Source organism: Ascaphus truei, chromosome 7 (genome assembly GCF_040206685.1).
Source record: "Ascaphus truei isolate aAscTru1 chromosome 7, aAscTru1.hap1, whole genome shotgun sequence".
NCBI lineage: Eukaryota > Metazoa > Chordata > Amphibia > Anura > Ascaphidae > Ascaphus > Ascaphus truei.
Genome location: NC_134489.1, coordinates 26,354,983 through 26,376,293, shown reverse-complemented (window position 1 = coordinate 26,376,293; position 21,311 = coordinate 26,354,983). Strand labels below are relative to the sequence as shown.

General features: G+C 48.0%; 10 non-coding genes and 3 pseudogenes across 10 annotated transcripts; all 13 read right to left on the bottom strand.

Moving 5' to 3' along the window:
• Nucleotides 1-419: 419 nt before the first annotated feature.
• On the bottom strand, nucleotides 420-610 carry LOC142500663 (U2 spliceosomal RNA). Its single transcript, XR_012803196.1, has one exon. It is a non-coding gene; the product is annotated as a U2 spliceosomal RNA (small nuclear RNA).
• An 817-nt stretch (nucleotides 611-1,427) lies between these two features.
• On the bottom strand, nucleotides 1,428-1,618 carry LOC142500662 (U2 spliceosomal RNA). The gene has a single exon (XR_012803195.1). It is a non-coding gene; the product is annotated as a U2 spliceosomal RNA (small nuclear RNA).
• Nucleotides 1,619-2,435: 817 nt separating this feature from the next.
• On the bottom strand, nucleotides 2,436-2,612 carry LOC142500096 (U2 spliceosomal RNA; annotated as a pseudogene).
• Nucleotides 2,613-6,475: 3,863 nt separating this feature from the next.
• Nucleotides 6,476-6,666, bottom strand: LOC142500661 (U2 spliceosomal RNA). Its single transcript, XR_012803194.1, has one exon. It is a non-coding gene; the product is annotated as a U2 spliceosomal RNA (small nuclear RNA).
• An 817-nt stretch (nucleotides 6,667-7,483) lies between these two features.
• LOC142500217 (U2 spliceosomal RNA) lies at nucleotides 7,484-7,688 on the bottom strand (annotated as a pseudogene).
• Nucleotides 7,689-11,233: 3,545 nt separating this feature from the next.
• LOC142500659 (U2 spliceosomal RNA) lies at nucleotides 11,234-11,424 on the bottom strand. The gene has a single exon (XR_012803193.1). It is a non-coding gene; the product is annotated as a U2 spliceosomal RNA (small nuclear RNA).
• Nucleotides 11,425-12,241: 817 nt separating this feature from the next.
• Nucleotides 12,242-12,432, bottom strand: LOC142500658 (U2 spliceosomal RNA). Its single transcript, XR_012803192.1, has one exon. It is a non-coding gene; the product is annotated as a U2 spliceosomal RNA (small nuclear RNA).
• An 817-nt stretch (nucleotides 12,433-13,249) lies between these two features.
• Nucleotides 13,250-13,440, bottom strand: LOC142500657 (U2 spliceosomal RNA). Its single transcript, XR_012803191.1, has one exon. It is a non-coding gene; the product is annotated as a U2 spliceosomal RNA (small nuclear RNA).
• Nucleotides 13,441-14,257: 817 nt separating this feature from the next.
• LOC142500656 (U2 spliceosomal RNA) lies at nucleotides 14,258-14,448 on the bottom strand. Its single transcript, XR_012803190.1, has one exon. It is a non-coding gene; the product is annotated as a U2 spliceosomal RNA (small nuclear RNA).
• An 817-nt stretch (nucleotides 14,449-15,265) lies between these two features.
• Nucleotides 15,266-15,456, bottom strand: LOC142500655 (U2 spliceosomal RNA). Its single transcript, XR_012803189.1, has one exon. It is a non-coding gene; the product is annotated as a U2 spliceosomal RNA (small nuclear RNA).
• Nucleotides 15,457-16,273: 817 nt separating this feature from the next.
• LOC142500654 (U2 spliceosomal RNA) lies at nucleotides 16,274-16,464 on the bottom strand. Its single transcript, XR_012803188.1, has one exon. It is a non-coding gene; the product is annotated as a U2 spliceosomal RNA (small nuclear RNA).
• Nucleotides 16,465-17,281: 817 nt separating this feature from the next.
• Nucleotides 17,282-17,460, bottom strand: LOC142500099 (U2 spliceosomal RNA; annotated as a pseudogene).
• Nucleotides 17,461-21,076: 3,616 nt separating this feature from the next.
• On the bottom strand, nucleotides 21,077-21,267 carry LOC142500653 (U2 spliceosomal RNA). The gene has a single exon (XR_012803187.1). It is a non-coding gene; the product is annotated as a U2 spliceosomal RNA (small nuclear RNA).
• Between the last annotated feature and the right edge of the window lie 44 nt (nucleotides 21,268-21,311).

The window sequence follows — 21,311 nt, the reverse complement described above, 5'->3', positions numbered from 1 at the left end:
GCAGCCAGTGGCTGGGCTTTTCAGTTCAGGTCATTTCAGCCAGCCAGCCAGCCAGCCAGCCATTGTGACAAGAAGCCAGCAAGTCAAGGCATTTGCTGCTTGCTGCTGCAGTGTTTGCTATGCAGGCTATTTGGATACAGCTTCAACAGGAGTTTCTTAGGCATCTGCTCGTTCGGACTGAATTAGGCTAGGCAGCAGGCGGCACTCCTGCTCCATGCGAGGAGGAGCTGAAAAGAAAAGAAAGTAAGAAGCCACGCAAAAGAGCAAACAAGACACAGCAAAAAGAAGGAGGCTTTATTTTGTCGTCATTTCATCTTCTTCTTTCTTTGCAAAAGAAAGAGCCAAAAATGCATGTTTGTTTTTTTTCTGTCAGACAGTCATTTGTTTCTATTTTTTGATACAAGCCAAATATCCCCAAAGGGAAGTGCACCGGTCCTGGAGGTACTGCAATACCAGGTCAATGCGTGGAGTGGACAGAGCAAGCTCTTCTTCCATCTCCCTGTTCTAAAAATCCATTTAATATATGGTCCCCAGATAGGGGACGTATCAGATATTAAACTGATAAGAACAGATACTACACTTGATCTTAGCCAAAAGGCCGAGAAGCGATAACCAGAAATGGGCCCCCGCCTGAGCGCCGCCCGACGGCCGGGGGCGCTACGCTTTAGGGAGAAGGGCAGAGGGAGCCGCTGGCTGCCCGCTCGCCTCCTCCCCCAGCAGGCATGCCTCCAGTCCCTCCGCTCCTTCCGACACAGCTCCGGGGAGTCTATGCAGCAGCGGCGGCGACGACGACGACGGATGCAAAAGCCAAAGACTTTCTATGGAGTAAAGAAAAGCAGCCGCACACACTGCTGGGGGGCCCGCATGGCCAGCAAACAGCCAAAAAGGCACATGCTTCCAGTTCTTTTTCCGGCACCAGGCTTCGTCTGCTTATTTGCATAGGAACCGCCCACTTTTTCTCTGCTAGCCGACTCGTCTGGGCTGCCATGAAACTCAGGCAGCAAGCAAGCAGCCAGTGGCTGGGCTTTTCAGTTCAGGTCATTTCAGCCAGCCAGCCAGCCAGCCAGCCATTGTGACAAGAAGCCAGCAAGTCAAGGCATTTGCTGCTTGCTGCTGCAGTGTTTGCTATGCAGGCTATTTGGATACAGCTTCAACAGGAGTTTCTTAGGCATCTGCTCGTTCGGACTGAATTAGGCTAGGCAGCAGGCGGCACTCCTGCTCCATGCGAGGAGGAGCTGAAAAGAAAAGAAAGTAAGAAGCCACGCAAAAGAGCAAACAAGACACAGCAAAAAGAAGGAGGCTTTATTTTGTCGTCATTTCATCTTCTTCTTTCTTTGCAAAAGAAAGAGCCAAAAATGCATGTTTGTTTTTTTTCTGTCAGACAGTCATTTGTTTCTATTTTTTGATACAAGCCAAATATCCCCAAAGGGAAGTGCACCGGTCCTGGAGGTACTGCAATACCAGGTCAATGCGTGGAGTGGACAGAGCAAGCTCTTCTTCCATCTCCCTGTTCTAAAAATCCATTTAATATATGGTCCCCAGATAGGGGACGTATCAGATATTAAACTGATAAGAACAGATACTACACTTGATCTTAGCCAAAAGGCCGAGAAGCGATAACCAGAAATGGGCCCCCGCCTGAGCGCCGCCCGACGGCCGGGGGCGCTACGCTTTAGGGAGAAGGGCAGAGGGAGCCGCTGGCTGCCCGCTCGCCTCCTCCCCCAGCAGGCATGCCTCCAGTCCCTCCGCTCCTTCCGACACAGCTCCGGGGAGTCTATGCAGCAGCGGCGGCGACGACGACGACGGATGCAAAAGCCAAAGACTTTCTATGGAGTAAAGAAAAGCAGCCGCACACACTGCTGGGGGGCCCGCATGGCCAGCAAACAGCCAAAAAGGCACATGCTTCCAGTTCTTTTTCCGGCACCAGGCTTCGTCTGCTTATTTGCATAGGAACCGCCCACTTTTTCTCTGCTAGCCGACTCGTCTGGGCTGCCATGAAACTCAGGCAGCAAGCAAGCAGCCAGTGGCTGGGCTTTTCAGTTCAGGTCATTTCAGCCAGCCAGCCAGCCAGCCAGCCATTGTGACAAGAAGCCAGCAAGTCAAGGCATTTGCTGCTTGCTGCTGCAGTGTTTGCTATGCAGGCTATTTGGATACAGCTTCAACAGGAGTTTCTTAGGCATCTGCTCGTTCGGACTGAATTAGGCTAGGCAGCAGGCGGCACTCCTGCTCCATGCGAGGAGGAGCTGAAAAGAAAAGAAAGTAAGAAGCCACGCAAAAGAGCAAACAAGACACAGCAAAAAGAAGGAGGCTTTATTTTGTCGTCATTTCATCTTCTTCTTTCTTTGCAAAAGAAAGAGCCAAAAATGCATGTTTGTTTTTTTTCTGTCAGACAGTCATTTGTTTCTATTTTTTGATACAAGCCAAATATCCCCAAAGGGAAGTGCACCGGTCCTGGAGGTACTGCAATACCAGGTCAATGCGTGGAGTGGACAGAGCAAGCTCTTCTTCCATCTCCCTGTTCTAAAAATCCATTTAATATATGGTCCCCAGATAGGGGACGTATCAGATATTAAACTGATAAGAACAGATTTTTTTTTGTTTTTAAATGTTTTTATTCAAACATAGTTTAAAGTTTTACATTTTTCCACTTTTCAAAACATAGAAAACCACACAATAATAATATACATATTTTCTAAATCAAAACTTTACCACACCTTATTCAAAAAGGACCTTCTTTTCTCCTATTCCTTCCTCTCTCTCTTAATTCCTCAAAACTTTACTATTTTATCTTATGATTTCTGTGCTTCTTCTTTTTTCCCTCCTCTGTTGACTCATTACCGTTCTATATATAGGTTCGTATGCCCTAAACTCTTCCTCTGTCCTTTCTGTTCTCATTACTATTATTGACTCTAAAAGGTCTATTAACTGCTCTGTACTTGCAGTTGGATTGATCTCTCTCCAAAAACGTGTCCAGAACCCCCCGGCCTCCTCCCCATTTTCCCTTTTTCCTATTTTCTCTGTCACTTCAGCTATTTTTTCCTTTAACTTTTCTTCCGCTACTTTTCCCTCACTCACTTCACTAGGTCTCACTTTCTTTTTTCCCCCAACTATCTGACTACATACTTCTACAATTTTCTTTTGTTCTACCATCATTTTCCCCTCAGTTTTCCTTACTGTCTCCTGTTTTGAAACTTCTTTTACGGATCCCCCTGTCTCTATAGCTTCCATCTTACTAGAGCTTCCTTCTTCGCTTTCGCTCCTACTTGTCCCCCCAACTTTCCTTAGATCCACCTCTTTGCCTTGGTCCATCTCCTCTTCTTCCTCACTACAACTATCCGAGTCACTATATCCTTTCATTTCTCGCTCCACTACCCTTTCACAGTTTTCTAATTCTTTATTTACAGCATGCTCTGCAGCTTTTGCTTTTTCTCTGCTTTTCTCCGAAGTATCCTTTCCTACTATTTCTTTCTTCTCTTTTATCCATTTATCCAAATGCTTGTTGTACTTTCCTTCCCATCTTTTAACACAATCCTCATAGGTCCATATTTTCCCTATTGCTCTTAGTCTTCCCTGCTCTTCTCTTTCTTCTATACTCACAACAATTCTGCTTTTTTTATTTTTCCCTTTTCCTCTGCTTACACTTTCAAAAGAGGTGCTTAACTCCCCCTCTTTCTCATTTGCACTTGTTCCTATTCCTTCCTGACTTTGCGTTTTGAATATGGCAGGAAAACCTATAACGTCATCCTTTTTTCCTTCTTCTAGAACATCTTCCTTTGCCTCTTTCCCTTCTCTTGCCTTATCTTCTGAGGTTAAAGGTTTTACCTCCATACTTGCTATTTCTATTTCTTTCTGTCCTTTCCCTAAGTCCCCCACCGCCTTTTGTATTGTTTCTATAATTTTATACGATCCTTCTTCCTGCCTGTCTTCCAGGGTCTCTTCCACCACTGTCACTTCTGTAAGCTTCACGAAATCTTGTACTTCCTCCTCACTAATTTCCTCAGTTTCTCCTAGTATATATTCCTCCTCTTCTCCTTTAAAGTCTGCTCTACCCTCCTTTACCTCCACCCACTGCAAACCTTCTGTTTTCAATTCCTCATATTTCTCTTTAGTAATATTTTTCCTTTGACTCATTAATTTATCCAAACTCTGTATCATTTGTTGCTCTGAACTCCCTTTATGTTGCTTCCTAAATATTTTAACCCAAAACTCTACCTCCCCTACTGCCTTATCAAATTCCTCCATTTTTTTTGTTAGATCTTTTCCATCTTTTTTTACTACCCTCTCTACCTTTTCTCTAGGCCCCACTTTCTCCTCCTCCCCTTGGCCTTCCTTCACATCTCTACTGTCCACTTCTTGTTTACGCTTTTGGGGTTTTTTCCCCCCAACTGTAATCTCCATCCCCTCCTCCTGCTGTTCTACCCCAACATTCCTTCCCTCACTCTGTGTGTCTTGAACCTCCATACTATCTGCCCAATTTTGCTCAGATATGCTCAGAGACTCTGCCACCCCATTCCCCATCAAGATCTGGCCACCTTCACCCCCCTCTCCCTTTCCCCCAACAAAGCTTTGGGCAATATTGTCCAAAAGAAAATCTTCCTCTTTTTTCTCCAGGTCCTCTCCCTCTTGGCTTGCCACATCCGTGTCCTCCCCTCCTACAGCTTGAGCATAGCTCCTTTTCTTGCACTGTCGTGCCAAATGTCCTCTTACCCCACACACATCACATTTCTTTGGGATCTTACAATAGGCCGCCGTATGGCCTTCCTCGCCGCAATTGCGACACACCACCTCAGTCTTTTCACACTTTTCTCTTGTGTGTCCATAACGAAAACATTTCCTACAATAAGTAGGTTGTCCTGGGTAGAAAAGAAAACCCCTGTTTCCGGCAATACTAAAGCTGGCCGGAGGGTGCATCACTCCCCCCACCCCCGTCGAGTCTGCTTTGAACCGCACCCAATATCGTCTCTTACCATTGTACATTTTATAAGGGTTATACAACTCTTCTCCCCCTCTCACTTCCATGCAGTACCTCTTTAAAAAGAGAAAGATATCTTCTTTCCGTGCATAGGGGTTATACATATGCACCACCACTGGTCTCATCTCCAGCATAAAACTTGGTCCCAAGCTGATTCCACGCATGTTCTCATCCAAAGCCATCTCTTTGCACCTTTCGTAGGCACACAGGCAATCCGCATCTTCAAAAAGGGTCAGATCGTAGATCCCTTGTTTCTGGAAATCCTGCAGACACATCACTTTTGTTGCTGCCAAACCGATCACTCCATTCAGGATCGTCTCCACGAAAAACGTCAGGCTGACTCGCTGTCTCTCCGCCTCTGCTACCAGGAAACGAAGCGTATTCCTCATATGAGCTCCAGACGCCATTGTCTCAGCTCTCCTTGTCCGCTCTCAAGCTCGGGTGCGGCGCCCCCACAGCAGCAAGGGACTTAAGCCCTTTCGGGCGATGTCCCAAGGCCAAGGCGCCGGCCCCTTACTCTCCGTCTCGTGCTCGCCCTCCGAATCGCACAGGATGTTGTACCTCCCCAATAGCTACAATACGGCTTAAGACCCCTGAGGGGCCGATGCCGCAAGGCCGAGGAAGCACTATCCCTGCTGGCCCTCTGACTTCGACACTTGGTCTTAGCCAAAAGGCCGAGAAGCGATAACCAGAAATGGGCCCCCGCCTGAGCGCCGCCCGACGGCCGGGGGCGCTACGCTTTAGGGAGAAGGGCAGAGGGAGCCGCTGGCTGCCCGCTCGCCTCCTCCCCCAGCAGGCATGCCTCCAGTCCCTCCGCTCCTTCCGACACAGCTCCGGGGAGTCTATGCAGCAGCGGCGGCGACGACGACGACGGATGCAAAAGCCAAAGACTTTCTATGGAGTAAAGAAAAGCAGCCGCACACACTGCTGGGGGGCCCGCATGGCCAGCAAACAGCCAAAAAGGCACATGCTTCCAGTTCTTTTTCCGGCACCAGGCTTCGTCTGCTTATTTGCATAGGAACCGCCCACTTTTTCTCTGCTAGCCGACTCGTCTGGGCTGCCATGAAACTCAGGCAGCAAGCAAGCAGCCAGTGGCTGGGCTTTTCAGTTCAGGTCATTTCAGCCAGCCAGCCAGCCAGCCAGCCATTGTGACAAGAAGCCAGCAAGTCAAGGCATTTGCTGCTTGCTGCTGCAGTGTTTGCTATGCAGGCTATTTGGATACAGCTTCAACAGGAGTTTCTTAGGCATCTGCTCGTTCGGACTGAATTAGGCTAGGCAGCAGGCGGCACTCCTGCTCCATGCGAGGAGGAGCTGAAAAGAAAAGAAAGTAAGAAGCCACGCAAAAGAGCAAACAAGACACAGCAAAAAGAAGGAGGCTTTATTTTGTCGTCATTTCATCTTCTTCTTTCTTTGCAAAAGAAAGAGCCAAAAATGCATGTTTGTTTTTTTTCTGTCAGACAGTCATTTGTTTCTATTTTTTGATACAAGCCAAATATCCCCAAAGGGAAGTGCACCGGTCCTGGAGGTACTGCAATACCAGGTCAATGCGTGGAGTGGACAGAGCAAGCTCTTCTTCCATCTCCCTGTTCTAAAAATCCATTTAATATATGGTCCCCAGATAGGGGACGTATCAGATATTAAACTGATAAGAACAGATACTACACTTGATCTTAGCCAAAAGGCCGAGAAGCGATAACCAGAAATGGGCCCCCGCCTGAGCGCCGCCCGACGGCCGGGGGCGCTACGCTTTAGGGAGAAGGGCAGAGGGAGCCGCTGGCTGCCCGCTCGCCTCCTCCCCCAGCAGGCATGCCTCCAGTCCCTCCGCTCCTTCCGACACAGCTCCGGGGAGTCTATGCAGCAGCGGCGGCGACGACGACGACGGATGCAAAAGCCAAAGACTTTCTATGGAGTAAAGAAAAGCAGCCGCACACACTGCTGGGGGGCCCGCATGGCCAGCAAACAGCCAAAAAGGCACATGCTTCCAGTTCTTTTTCCGGCACCAGGCTTCGTCTGCTTATTTGCATAGGAACCGCCCACTTTTTCTCTGCTAGCCGACTCGTCTGGGCTGCCATGAAACTCAGGCAGCAAGCAAGCAGCCAGTGGCTGGGCTTTTCAGTTCAGGTCATTTCAGCCAGCCAGCCAGCCAGCCAGCCATTGTGACAAGAAGCCAGCAAGTCAAGGCATTTGCTGCTTGCTGCTGCAGTGTTTGCTATGCAGGCTATTTGGATACAGCTTCAACAGGAGTTTCTTAGGCATCTGCTCGTTCGGACTGAATTAGGCTAGGCAGCAGGCGGCACTCCTGCTCCATGCGAGGAGGAGCTGAAAAGAAAAGAAAGTAAGAAGCCACGCAAAAGAGCAAACAAGACACAGCAAAAAGAAGGAGGCTTTATTTTGTCGTCATTTCATCTTCTTCTTTCTTTGCAAAAGAAAGAGCCAAAAATGCATGTTTGTTTTTTTTCTGTCAGACAGTCATTTGTTTCTATTTTTTGATACAAGCCAAATATCCCCAAAGGGAAGTGCACCGGTCCTGGAGGTACTGCAATACCAGGTCAATGCGTGGAGTGGACAGAGCAAGCTCTTCTTCCATCTCCCTGTTCTAAAAATCCATTTAATATATGGTCCCCAGATAGGGGACGTATCAGATATTAAACTGATAAGAACAGATTTTTTTTTTTTTTTTTTTTTTTTTTTTTTTTTTTGCATATTTGAAAAATATACAATTTAACATTTTGTTTTACATTTTCTTTTTGAACAAAAATTATATAATAAAAAATTATTCTTTCATAATTTTCCAAACAAAACTTCTCAGTTACTTCACAAAAGCAAGTCAAATATATTCTAAATTTCCCAAAAAAAACATCCCATACATTTACAGCATCCTCTACATATAAATTCTATTTTATTTCCATTCTATTTCATTTACATTTCTATTTTCCCTTATTTTTCCATTACCCCACTAAACACATCAAAATAGAAAACTTGTGTTCCATCAGTTATCATACTTTCCTATTTTCCATTATTCTACTAAACAAAAAACATCAAAAAATACAACACATTCCCATTTTTTTTCTACTTTTCTATATCCCACTAGTCCAAAAACATCAAATTCCATCAGTTATCATACCAAAAATTTTTTTTTTTTTTTTTTTTTTTTTTTTTTTTTTTTTTTTTTTTTTTCCTTCTTGTAACCCAGATTTTCAGCTTATTTCTTTCTTAATTTTTTTCTAACAATCCCTCTTCCACTTCTTTTTCCAAATCTTCTTTCATTTCCCCTAGTCTTCTGTTTATTCTTAGAAGATTTTTTTCTTTTGTTTTACTAAGCCCTGTGCCTTTTGCCATTAAATTCTTTTCCTCATATTTTAATTTCTTAAACTCGTTTCCCCATTTAATAAACTTTTGAATATCCCACCAAAATTCATTTGTTTTGGGCCATTTGTTAAATGTCATCTGTTCACTTACTCTTTCCCTAATTATTTTTATATCTATTTTTTCTTTGTTCATTTTCTCAATTTCCGCCCACATTTCGTCAATTAATTTTTTTTCTTCTGTCCTCTGAGCTACTGTCCTACCTTCTTGTCCACTCCCCTCACTACTTGTGCTTTCCTTTTTGCTTTCTTTTGTTTGTGTGTCTACAACTATCTGACTTTTGTCTCCTTGCTGAGTTATTTTACTTTCATCTGACTCACTCACTGATGTGGTTTCTGGCTCACTTCTAGTTGCCCCTATCACCCTCCTTTTTGGTATATCCTGTAAGCTATCTCGCCTTGCATTTGAGAAATCCTGTTTGGTTTCACTAGGTCCAGCTATTTCCTCTACCTCCCCCTTCTCTGGCTTACGTTTTGAAGCTTTCCTCTCCATATTTGTTACTTCCATTTCCTCCCCTTCTTCCTCTTGCCCTTTTTCTAAATCCCTCACCGCTTCTTGTATTGCTTCCAGAGCTCTATGCACACTTCCTTCACTTACTTCAATGTTCTGTTGTACCCCTTCCTCCAAAACTTTAACTTTACTAGCCTCTTCCATTAGCATTGCTTCTCCTTCCTGTCTAGCTTTCTCCTCAATCAACCACTTTCTCTGATCTTTTCTCACATTCATATATTCTTCTACCGTCATATGAGATCTTCGACTCATAATATCCTCTAATTCTCCAATTAACTCCTCATTACTTATATTCTTTCGTTCTGTGCGAAATACATCTACCCATAACTTCACACCCCCCACTTTTTTTTCAAACAAATTCATTTTTTCTGTTAGAGCTTCGTCCTCTTCTTGATTCTCAACTCTCTCTGCCCAATTTGTACTTTGAGTACCAACCAGTTCTCCTTGTAGAAACTCAGGGGTTTCTTCTACCTCTGAGATCCCCCCCTCCTGCAAGTCCATTCTTCCTTCTTCTGTCTGAAATTTCTTAAAGATAAGTCCAACAAAATCTGAGGTATCTCCAGGCTCACTACCCCTTGCTGTTTGGGCATAGGACTGCTTTTTTTTGCACTGCCGTGCTAAATGTCCTCTTTCCCCGCACAAGTCACACTTTTTTGGGACTCGACAGGCCGTTGCTGTGTGTCCTTCTTCTCCGCAATTGCGGCATACAGTCCCGACTTTGTCACACTCTTCTTTGGTATGTCCATATTTGTGACAATTCCTGCAGAAAACAGGCTGGCCAGGGTAGTTTAGAAAACCCCTTTCCCCACCAATGGCAAAACTTGCAGGCGGTTGCATCACTCCTCCTCCTCGATCTGGATCAGGCTTAAAACGAACCCAAAATCGCCGCTTTCCGTTGAAGAAACCATATGCATTCCTTAACACTTCTCCCCCCCTTACCAGGGAACAGTATCTCCTCAGGAAACAAGCAATGTCTTCCCTCTGCACAAAGGGATTGTACATGTGTACAACCAGCGGTTTGTCTTCCAGCATAAAACTCGGGGCCACGCTGACTCCCGTCAGCCTTGGATCATCCTTCTTCTCACGGCACATCTCATAAACATTCCAGCAGTCTGCATCCGAGATCAGGGTCAGGTCATAAAAACCCTGCCTTGGGAAGTCTTGGAGGCAGTACACCTTAGACGCATCCAGCTCCAGCATCTCCCCAAGAATTTTCTCCACCACATGTTGCAGTCTCACGCGATCTCTCTCGGCTTCCTCGACTAGGAACCGGACTGTATTCTTCATGCCACCGTACGCCATCGTCCGCCTTGAATAAGCTCGGGTGCGGCACCCTAATTGCAGCAAGTGGGTTAAGCCCTTTCGGGCGATCCCACAAGGCAAAGGCGCCGGCCCCTCACTTTCGCTCACTCATGATCACCTCTCGTCGCTCGAGATGGCGTGCCCCCCCAAAAGCAGCAAGGATCTTAAGCCCCCAAAGGGGCGATGATCCAGGGCCAAGGGAGCACAGTCTCAGCAATCACCTCTCAGCCAGACACTTGGTCTTAGCCAAAAGGCCGAGAAGCGATAACCAGAAATGGGCCCCCGCCTGAGCGCCGCCCGACGGCCGGGGGCGCTACGCTTTAGGGAGAAGGGCAGAGGGAGCCGCTGGCTGCCCGCTCGCCTCCTCCCCCAGCAGGCATGCCTCCAGTCCCTCCGCTCCTTCCGACACAGCTCCGGGGAGTCTATGCAGCAGCGGCGGCGACGACGACGACGGATGCAAAAGCCAAAGACTTTCTATGGAGTAAAGAAAAGCAGCCGCACACACTGCTGGGGGGCCCGCATGGCCAGCAAACAGCCAAAAAGGCACATGCTTCCAGTTCTTTTTCCGGCACCAGGCTTCGTCTGCTTATTTGCATAGGAACCGCCCACTTTTTCTCTGCTAGCCGACTCGTCTGGGCTGCCATGAAACTCAGGCAGCAAGCAAGCAGCCAGTGGCTGGGCTTTTCAGTTCAGGTCATTTCAGCCAGCCAGCCAGCCAGCCAGCCATTGTGACAAGAAGCCAGCAAGTCAAGGCATTTGCTGCTTGCTGCTGCAGTGTTTGCTATGCAGGCTATTTGGATACAGCTTCAACAGGAGTTTCTTAGGCATCTGCTCGTTCGGACTGAATTAGGCTAGGCAGCAGGCGGCACTCCTGCTCCATGCGAGGAGGAGCTGAAAAGAAAAGAAAGTAAGAAGCCACGCAAAAGAGCAAACAAGACACAGCAAAAAGAAGGAGGCTTTATTTTGTCGTCATTTCATCTTCTTCTTTCTTTGCAAAAGAAAGAGCCAAAAATGCATGTTTGTTTTTTTTCTGTCAGACAGTCATTTGTTTCTATTTTTTGATACAAGCCAAATATCCCCAAAGGGAAGTGCACCGGTCCTGGAGGTACTGCAATACCAGGTCAATGCGTGGAGTGGACAGAGCAAGCTCTTCTTCCATCTCCCTGTTCTAAAAATCCATTTAATATATGGTCCCCAGATAGGGGACGTATCAGATATTAAACTGATAAGAACAGATACTACACTTGATCTTAGCCAAAAGGCCGAGAAGCGATAACCAGAAATGGGCCCCCGCCTGAGCGCCGCCCGACGGCCGGGGGCGCTACGCTTTAGGGAGAAGGGCAGAGGGAGCCGCTGGCTGCCCGCTCGCCTCCTCCCCCAGCAGGCATGCCTCCAGTCCCTCCGCTCCTTCCGACACAGCTCCGGGGAGTCTATGCAGCAGCGGCGGCGACGACGACGACGGATGCAAAAGCCAAAGACTTTCTATGGAGTAAAGAAAAGCAGCCGCACACACTGCTGGGGGGCCCGCATGGCCAGCAAACAGCCAAAAAGGCACATGCTTCCAGTTCTTTTTCCGGCACCAGGCTTCGTCTGCTTATTTGCATAGGAACCGCCCACTTTTTCTCTGCTAGCCGACTCGTCTGGGCTGCCATGAAACTCAGGCAGCAAGCAAGCAGCCAGTGGCTGGGCTTTTCAGTTCAGGTCATTTCAGCCAGCCAGCCAGCCAGCCAGCCATTGTGACAAGAAGCCAGCAAGTCAAGGCATTTGCTGCTTGCTGCTGCAGTGTTTGCTATGCAGGCTATTTGGATACAGCTTCAACAGGAGTTTCTTAGGCATCTGCTCGTTCGGACTGAATTAGGCTAGGCAGCAGGCGGCACTCCTGCTCCATGCGAGGAGGAGCTGAAAAGAAAAGAAAGTAAGAAGCCACGCAAAAGAGCAAACAAGACACAGCAAAAAGAAGGAGGCTTTATTTTGTCGTCATTTCATCTTCTTCTTTCTTTGCAAAAGAAAGAGCCAAAAATGCATGTTTGTTTTTTTTCTGTCAGACAGTCATTTGTTTCTATTTTTTGATACAAGCCAAATATCCCCAAAGGGAAGTGCACCGGTCCTGGAGGTACTGCAATACCAGGTCAATGCGTGGAGTGGACAGAGCAAGCTCTTCTTCCATCTCCCTGTTCTAAAAATCCATTTAATATATGGTCCCCAGATAGGGGACGTATCAGATATTAAACTGATAAGAACAGATACTACACTTGATCTTAGCCAAAAGGCCGAGAAGCGATAACCAGAAATGGGCCCCCGCCTGAGCGCCGCCCGACGGCCGGGGGCGCTACGCTTTAGGGAGAAGGGCAGAGGGAGCCGCTGGCTGCCCGCTCGCCTCCTCCCCCAGCAGGCATGCCTCCAGTCCCTCCGCTCCTTCCGACACAGCTCCGGGGAGTCTATGCAGCAGCGGCGGCGACGACGACGACGGATGCAAAAGCCAAAGACTTTCTATGGAGTAAAGAAAAGCAGCCGCACACACTGCTGGGGGGCCCGCATGGCCAGCAAACAGCCAAAAAGGCACATGCTTCCAGTTCTTTTTCCGGCACCAGGCTTCGTCTGCTTATTTGCATAGGAACCGCCCACTTTTTCTCTGCTAGCCGACTCGTCTGGGCTGCCATGAAACTCAGGCAGCAAGCAAGCAGCCAGTGGCTGGGCTTTTCAGTTCAGGTCATTTCAGCCAGCCAGCCAGCCAGCCAGCCATTGTGACAAGAAGCCAGCAAGTCAAGGCATTTGCTGCTTGCTGCTGCAGTGTTTGCTATGCAGGCTATTTGGATACAGCTTCAACAGGAGTTTCTTAGGCATCTGCTCGTTCGGACTGAATTAGGCTAGGCAGCAGGCGGCACTCCTGCTCCATGCGAGGAGGAGCTGAAAAGAAAAGAAAGTAAGAAGCCACGCAAAAGAGCAAACAAGACACAGCAAAAAGAAGGAGGCTTTATTTTGTCGTCATTTCATCTTCTTCTTTCTTTGCAAAAGAAAGAGCCAAAAATGCATGTTTGTTTTTTTTCTGTCAGACAGTCATTTGTTTCTATTTTTTGATACAAGCCAAATATCCCCAAAGGGAAGTGCACCGGTCCTGGAGGTACTGCAATACCAGGTCAATGCGTGGAGTGGACAGAGCAAGCTCTTCTTCCATCTCCCTGTTCTAAAAATCCATTTAATATATGGTCCCCAGATAGGGGACGTATCAGATATTAAACTGATAAGAACAGATACTACACTTGATCTTAGCCAAAAGGCCGAGAAGCGATAACCAGAAATGGGCCCCCGCCTGAGCGCCGCCCGACGGCCGGGGGCGCTACGCTTTAGGGAGAAGGGCAGAGGGAGCCGCTGGCTGCCCGCTCGCCTCCTCCCCCAGCAGGCATGCCTCCAGTCCCTCCGCTCCTTCCGACACAGCTCCGGGGAGTCTATGCAGCAGCGGCGGCGACGACGACGACGGATGCAAAAGCCAAAGACTTTCTATGGAGTAAAGAAAAGCAGCCGCACACACTGCTGGGGGGCCCGCATGGCCAGCAAACAGCCAAAAAGGCACATGCTTCCAGTTCTTTTTCCGGCACCAGGCTTCGTCTGCTTATTTGCATAGGAACCGCCCACTTTTTCTCTGCTAGCCGACTCGTCTGGGCTGCCATGAAACTCAGGCAGCAAGCAAGCAGCCAGTGGCTGGGCTTTTCAGTTCAGGTCATTTCAGCCAGCCAGCCAGCCAGCCAGCCATTGTGACAAGAAGCCAGCAAGTCAAGGCATTTGCTGCTTGCTGCTGCAGTGTTTGCTATGCAGGCTATTTGGATACAGCTTCAACAGGAGTTTCTTAGGCATCTGCTCGTTCGGACTGAATTAGGCTAGGCAGCAGGCGGCACTCCTGCTCCATGCGAGGAGGAGCTGAAAAGAAAAGAAAGTAAGAAGCCACGCAAAAGAGCAAACAAGACACAGCAAAAAGAAGGAGGCTTTATTTTGTCGTCATTTCATCTTCTTCTTTCTTTGCAAAAGAAAGAGCCAAAAATGCATGTTTGTTTTTTTTCTGTCAGACAGTCATTTGTTTCTATTTTTTGATACAAGCCAAATATCCCCAAAGGGAAGTGCACCGGTCCTGGAGGTACTGCAATACCAGGTCAATGCGTGGAGTGGACAGAGCAAGCTCTTCTTCCATCTCCCTGTTCTAAAAATCCATTTAATATATGGTCCCCAGATAGGGGACGTATCAGATATTAAACTGATAAGAACAGATACTACACTTGATCTTAGCCAAAAGGCCGAGAAGCGATAACCAGAAATGGGCCCCCGCCTGAGCGCCGCCCGACGGCCGGGGGCGCTACGCTTTAGGGAGAAGGGCAGAGGGAGCCGCTGGCTGCCCGCTCGCCTCCTCCCCCAGCAGGCATGCCTCCAGTCCCTCCGCTCCTTCCGACACAGCTCCGGGGAGTCTATGCAGCAGCGGCGGCGACGACGACGACGGATGCAAAAGCCAAAGACTTTCTATGGAGTAAAGAAAAGCAGCCGCACACACTGCTGGGGGGCCCGCATGGCCAGCAAACAGCCAAAAAGGCACATGCTTCCAGTTCTTTTTCCGGCACCAGGCTTCGTCTGCTTATTTGCATAGGAACCGCCCACTTTTTCTCTGCTAGCCGACTCGTCTGGGCTGCCATGAAACTCAGGCAGCAAGCAAGCAGCCAGTGGCTGGGCTTTTCAGTTCAGGTCATTTCAGCCAGCCAGCCAGCCAGCCAGCCATTGTGACAAGAAGCCAGCAAGTCAAGGCATTTGCTGCTTGCTGCTGCAGTGTTTGCTATGCAGGCTATTTGGATACAGCTTCAACAGGAGTTTCTTAGGCATCTGCTCGTTCGGACTGAATTAGGCTAGGCAGCAGGCGGCACTCCTGCTCCATGCGAGGAGGAGCTGAAAAGAAAAGAAAGTAAGAAGCCACGCAAAAGAGCAAACAAGACACAGCAAAAAGAAGGAGGCTTTATTTTGTCGTCATTTCATCTTCTTCTTTCTTTGCAAAAGAAAGAGCCAAAAATGCATGTTTGTTTTTTTTCTGTCAGACAGTCATTTGTTTCTATTTTTTGATACAAGCCAAATATCCCCAAAGGGAAGTGCACCGGTCCTGGAGGTACTGCAATACCAGGTCAATGCGTGGAGTGGACAGAGCAAGCTCTTCTTCCATCTCCCTGTTCTAAAAATCCATTTAATATATGGTCCCCAGATAGGGGACGTATCAGATATTAAACTGATAAGAACAGATACTACACTTGATCTTAGCCAAAAGGCCGAGAAGCGATAACCAGAAATGGGCCCCCGCCTGAGCGCCGCCCGACGGCCGGGGGCGCTACGCTTTAGGGAGAAGGGCAGAGGGAGCCGCTGGCTGCCCGCTCGCCTCCTCCCCCAGCAGGCATGCCTCCAGTCCCTCCGCTCCTTCCGACACAGCTCCGGGGAGTCTATGCAGCAGCGGCGGCGACGACGACGACGGATGCAAAAGCCAAAGACTTTCTATGGAGTAAAGAAAAGCAGCCGCACACACTGCTGGGGGGCCCGCATGGCCAGCAAACAGCCAAAAAGGCACATGCTTCCAGTTCTTTTTCCGGCACCAGGCTTCGTCTGCTTATTTGCATAGGAACCGCCCACTTTTTCTCTGCTAGCCGACTCGTCTGGGCTGCCATGAAACTCAGGCAGCAAGCAAGCAGCCAGTGGCTGGGCTTTTCAGTTCAGGTCATTTCAGCCAGCCAGCCAGCCAGCCAGCCATTGTGACAAGAAGCCAGCAAGTCAAGGCATTTGCTGCTTGCTGCTGCAGTGTTTGCTATGCAGGCTATTTGGATACAGCTTCAACAGGAGTTTCTTAGGCATCTGCTCGTTCGGACTGAATTAGGCTAGGCAGCAGGCGGCACTCCTGCTCCATGCGAGGAGGAGCTGAAAAGAAAAGAAAGTAAGAAGCCACGCAAAAGAGCAAACAAGACACAGCAAAAAGAAGGAGGCTTTATTTTGTCGTCATTTCATCTTCTTCTTTCTTTGCAAAAGAAAGAGCCAAAAATGCATGTTTGTTTTTTTTCTGTCAGACAGTCATTTGTTTCTATTTTTTGATACAAGCCAAATATCCCCAAAGGGAAGTGCACCGGTCCTGGAGGTACTGCAATACCAGGTCAATGCGTGGAGTGGACAGAGCAAGCTCTTCTTCCATCTCCCTGTTCTAAAAATCCATTTAATATATGGTCCCCAGATAGGGGACGTATCAGATATTAAACTGATAAGAACAGATACTACACTTGATCTTAGCCAAAAGGCCGAGAAGCGATAACCAGAAATGGGCCCCCGCCTGAGCGCCGCCCGACGGCCGGGGGCGCTACGCTTTAGGGAGAAGGGCAGAGGGAGCCGCTGGCTGCCCGCTCGCCTCCTCCCCCAGCAGGCATGCCTCCAGTCCCTCCGCTCCTTCCGACACAGCTCCGGGGAGTCTATGCAGCAGCGGCGGCGACGACGACGACGGATGCAAAAGCCAAAGACTTTCTATGGAGTAAAGAAAAGCAGCCGCACACACTGCTGGGGGGCCCGCATGGCCAGCAAACAGCCAAAAAGGCACATGCTTCCAGTTCTTTTTCCGGCACCAGGCTTCGTCTGCTTATTTGCATAGGAACCGCCCACTTTTTCTCTGCTAGCCGACTCGTCTGGGCTGCCATGAAACTCAGGCAGCAAGCAAGCAGCCAGTGGCTGGGCTTTTCAGTTCAGGTCATTTCAGCCAGCCAGCCAGCCAGCCAGCCATTGTGACAAGAAGCCAGCAAGTCAAGGCATTTGCTGCTTGCTGCTGCAGTGTTTGCTATGCAGGCTATTTGGATACAGCTTCAACAGGAGTTTCTTAGGCATCTGCTCGTTCGGACTGAATTAGGCTAGGCAGCAGGCGGCACTCCTGCTCCATGCGAGGAGGAGCTGAAAAGAAAAGAAAGTAAGAAGCCACGCAAAAGAGCAAACAAGACACAGCAAAAAGAAGGAGGCTTTATTTTGTCGTCATTTCATCTTCTTCTTTCTTTGCAAAAGAAAGAGCCAAAAATGCATGTTTGTTTTTTTTCTGTCAGACAGTCATTTGTTTCTATTTTTTGATACAAGCCAAATATCCCCAAAGGGAAGTGCACCGGTCCTGGAGGTACTGCAATACCAGGTCAATGCGTGGAGTGGACAGAGCAAGCTCTTCTTCCATCTCCCTGTTCTAAAAATCCATTTAATATATGGTCCCCAGATAGGGGACGTATCAGATATTAAACTGATAAGAACAGATTTTTTTTTTTGTTTTTAAATGTTTTTATTCAAACATAATTTAAAGTGTTACAATTTTCCACTTTTCAAAACATAGAAAACCACACAATAATAATATACATATTTTCTAAATCAAAACATTACCACACCTTATTCAAAAAGGACCTTCTTTACTCCTATTCCTTCCTCTCCCTCTTAATTCCTCAAAACTTTACTATTTTATCTTATGATTTCTATGCTTCTTCCTTTTTCCCTTCTCTGTTGACTCATTACAGTTCTATATATATGTTCGTACTCCCTAAACTCTTCCTCTGTCCTTTCTGCTCTCATTACTATTATTGACTCTAAAAGGTCTATTAACTGCTCTGTACTTGCAGTTGGATTGATCTCTCTCCAAAAACGTGTCCAGAAACCCCCGGCCTCCTCCCCATTTTCCCTTTTTCCTATTTTCTCTGTCACTTCAGCTATTTTTTCCCTTAACTTTACTTCCGCTACTTTTCCCTCACTCAATTTACTAGGTCTCCCTTTCTTTTTTCCCCCAACTATCTGACTACATACTTCTACAATTTTCTTTTGTTCTACCATCATTTTCCCCTCAGTTTTCCTTACTGTCTCCTGTTTTGAAACTTCTTTTACGGATCCCCCTGTCTCTATAGCTTCCATCTTACTAGAGCTTCCTTCTTCGCTTTCTTCTGACTCACTCACTGATGAGGTTTCAGGCTCACTTCTAGTTGGTCCAGCTATTTCCTCTGAGGTTTCCTTATTCTCTATTGCTTTAAACTTACAGGTACTTCCTTCCTCCCTTCTCCCTTCCTCTCCCCCGCTTTCACCCACAGATAGAACTCCTCCCTCACTTTCACTTCTACTCGTCCCTCCCACCTTCCGTGTTGGCATTCCTATTATCTTCCCCCTTTCTATCTCCTTGTTTGGGCGTCCCTTTTCCTCTTTCTGCACCCCTCCTCTTTCACTTTCTGATGAGGAGACTGACCCCCAATCACTCCCACTACTCCTAGCTGCTTCCAGTGTTTTAGTTTCCAGAACTCTAGGATACCCCTCAAAATTACTGTGCTCTTTCTCCCTTGGCATGATGCTTTCCGGGGTCTCCTCCACCACTATATCTTGTACTTCCTCCTCCTCGCTAACATCCTCCACATCTCTGAAAAACTCCCTTTCCTCCTCTCTTTCCTTGAGGACTGCTCTGCCCTCCTTCACCTCCACCAAAAGTATATTCTCTTTTTTCATTTCTTCATATTCCTCTTTTGTAATGTTTTTCCTTTGGTGCATTACTTCGTCTAATCTTTTAATAATTTGCTGATCTGTACTTCCTCTATGTTGCTTCCTAAAAACTTCTACCCAGAAATCTACTTCCCCTACTGCCCTCTGAAACTCTCCCATTTTCTCCTTTAAAACACTTCCACTTGGTATTTCTCCTATCTGTTCCCTTCCTATCTTCGCAACCCTCTCTACTTTCTCTCTAGGCCCCTCTCTCTTCTCTCCCTCTTGGCCCTCCTTCCCTTCCACGCTGTCTGCTTCCTGTTGGCTTTTACGTTTTTGGGGCTTCTTTTCCCCAACTGTGACCTCCATTCCCTCCTCCTGCTCTTCACCAAATTTCCCTTCCCCTCCCTGTGCGTCTTGAGCATCCATTCTTTCAGCCCAACTTGGGTCATGCACATTCTCTGACTCTATTGTCCCACCCCCCTCCAAAATCAGACCACAGTCTCCCCCCTCCCCCTTTTCCCCAGCAATGTTCCGGGCAATACTTTCCAAAAATTGATCTTCTTTTTTTTTCTCCTGGGCATCTTTTTCTCGACTTGACATACAGGTTTCCTCCTCATTTGCTGCCTGGGCATAAGTTTTCTCCGTGCACTGTCTTGCCAAATGTCCTCTCTTTCCACAATAGTGGCACTTTTTTGGGACACTACAGCTGCTTACAGTATGTCCCTCTTCCCCACAGTTCCGACACACTACTCCTGTTTTTGGGCATCCTTCTTTCGTATGTCCGTAACTAAAACAATGTCTACAGTATAAAGGCTGTCCTGGATAGAACAAAAAGCCTCTGTCTCCTTTAATATTGAAGATGGCAGGTGGGTGTGTCACCCCTCCTACGCACGACGTATCTCTCCTGAAGCGCACCCAATATCGTCTTTTCCCATTAAATATACCGTAATGGTTCTTTTGTTCTTCTCCTCCTTTTACCATCTCACAGTATCGTTTTAGAAACCACATAATATCTTCACCTCTTGCATAAGGGTTGTACATATGCAGTACCAATGGTTTCTCTTCCATCATGAAACTAGGAATAACCTTAATTCCTCTCAGGTTTGGGTCCTCGGCTCTCTCTTTGCATCTTTCAAACAGGTTCCAACAATCTTCTTCCTGGAAGCAGGTCAGATCAAAAATCCCCTGCGCAGGGAAATCTTGTAGACAGAGGATCTTCTCCTCATGTAGGCCAATCAGCTCCCACAGGACTTTCTCCACAATCCATCGTAGATCAACTCGGCTTCTCTCTGACTCCACAACCAGAAACCGGATGGAGTTTCTCATCCCTGTTTGGGCTGCCATGCTGATTCCTCTGCTTCTCCAAGCTTAGGTGCGGCACCCCAAAAGCAGCAGGGGACTTAAGCCGGTTAAGGCGATGTCCCCAGGCCAAGGTGCCGGCCCTTCACTTTCTCCGCTCTCCGCTCTCCGTTCTCGATCGCCCCTCGTCGCTCGAGATGGCGTGCCCCCCCAAAAGCAGCAAGGATCTTAAGCCCCCGAAGGGGCGATGATCCAGGGCCAAGGGGTCACAGTCTCAGCAAAGCCCCTGACTCAGACACTTGATCTGAGCCAAAAGGCCGAGAAGCGATAACCAGAAATGGGCCCCCGCCTGAGCGCCGCCCGACGGCCGGGGGCGCTACGCTTTAGGGAGAAGGGCAGAGGGAGCCGCTGGCTGCCCGCTCGCCTCCTCCCCCAGCAGGCATGCCTCCAGTCCCTCCGCTCCTTCCGACACAGCTCCGGGGAGTCTATGCAGCAGCGGCGGCGACGACGACGACGGATGCAAAAGCCAAAGACTTTCTATGGAGTAAAGAAAAGCAGCCGCACACACTGCTGGGGGGCCCGCATGGCCAGCAAACAGCCAAAAAGGCACATGCTTCCAGTTCTTTTTCCGGCACCAGGCTTCGTCTGCTTATTTGCATAGGAACCGCCCACTTTTTCTCTGCTAGCCGACTCGTCTGGGCTGCCATGAAACTCAGGCAGCAAGCAAGCAGCCAGTGGCTGGGCTTTTCAGTTCAGGTCATTTCAGCCAGCCAGCCAGCCAGCCAGCCATTGTGACAAGAAGCCAGCAAGTCAAGGCATTTGCTGCTTGCTGCTGCAGTGTTTGCTATGCAGGCTATTTGGATACAGCTTCAACAGGAGTTTCTTAGGCATCTGCTCGTTCGGACTGAATTAGGCTAGGCAGCAGGCGGCACTCCTGCTCCATGCGAGGAGGAGCTGAAAAGAAAAGAAAGTAAGAAGCCACGCAAAAGAGCAAACAAGACACAGCAAAAAGAAGGAGGCTTTATTTTGTCGTCATTTCATCTTCTTCTTTCTTTGCAAAAGAAAGAGCCAAAAATGCATGTTTGTTTTTTTTCTGTCAGACAGTCATTTGTTTCTATTTTTTGATACAAGCCAAATATCCCCAAAGGGAAGTGCACCGGTCCTGGAGGTACTGCAATACCAGGTCAATGCGTGGAGTGGACAGAGCAAGCTCTTCTTCCATCTCCCTGTTCTAAAAATCCATTTAATATATGGTCCCCAGATAGGGGACGTATCAGATATTAAACTGATAAGAACAGATACTACACTTGATCTTAGCCAAAAGGCCGAGAAGCGATAACCAGAAATGGGCCCCCGCCTGAGCGCCGCCCGACGGCCGGGG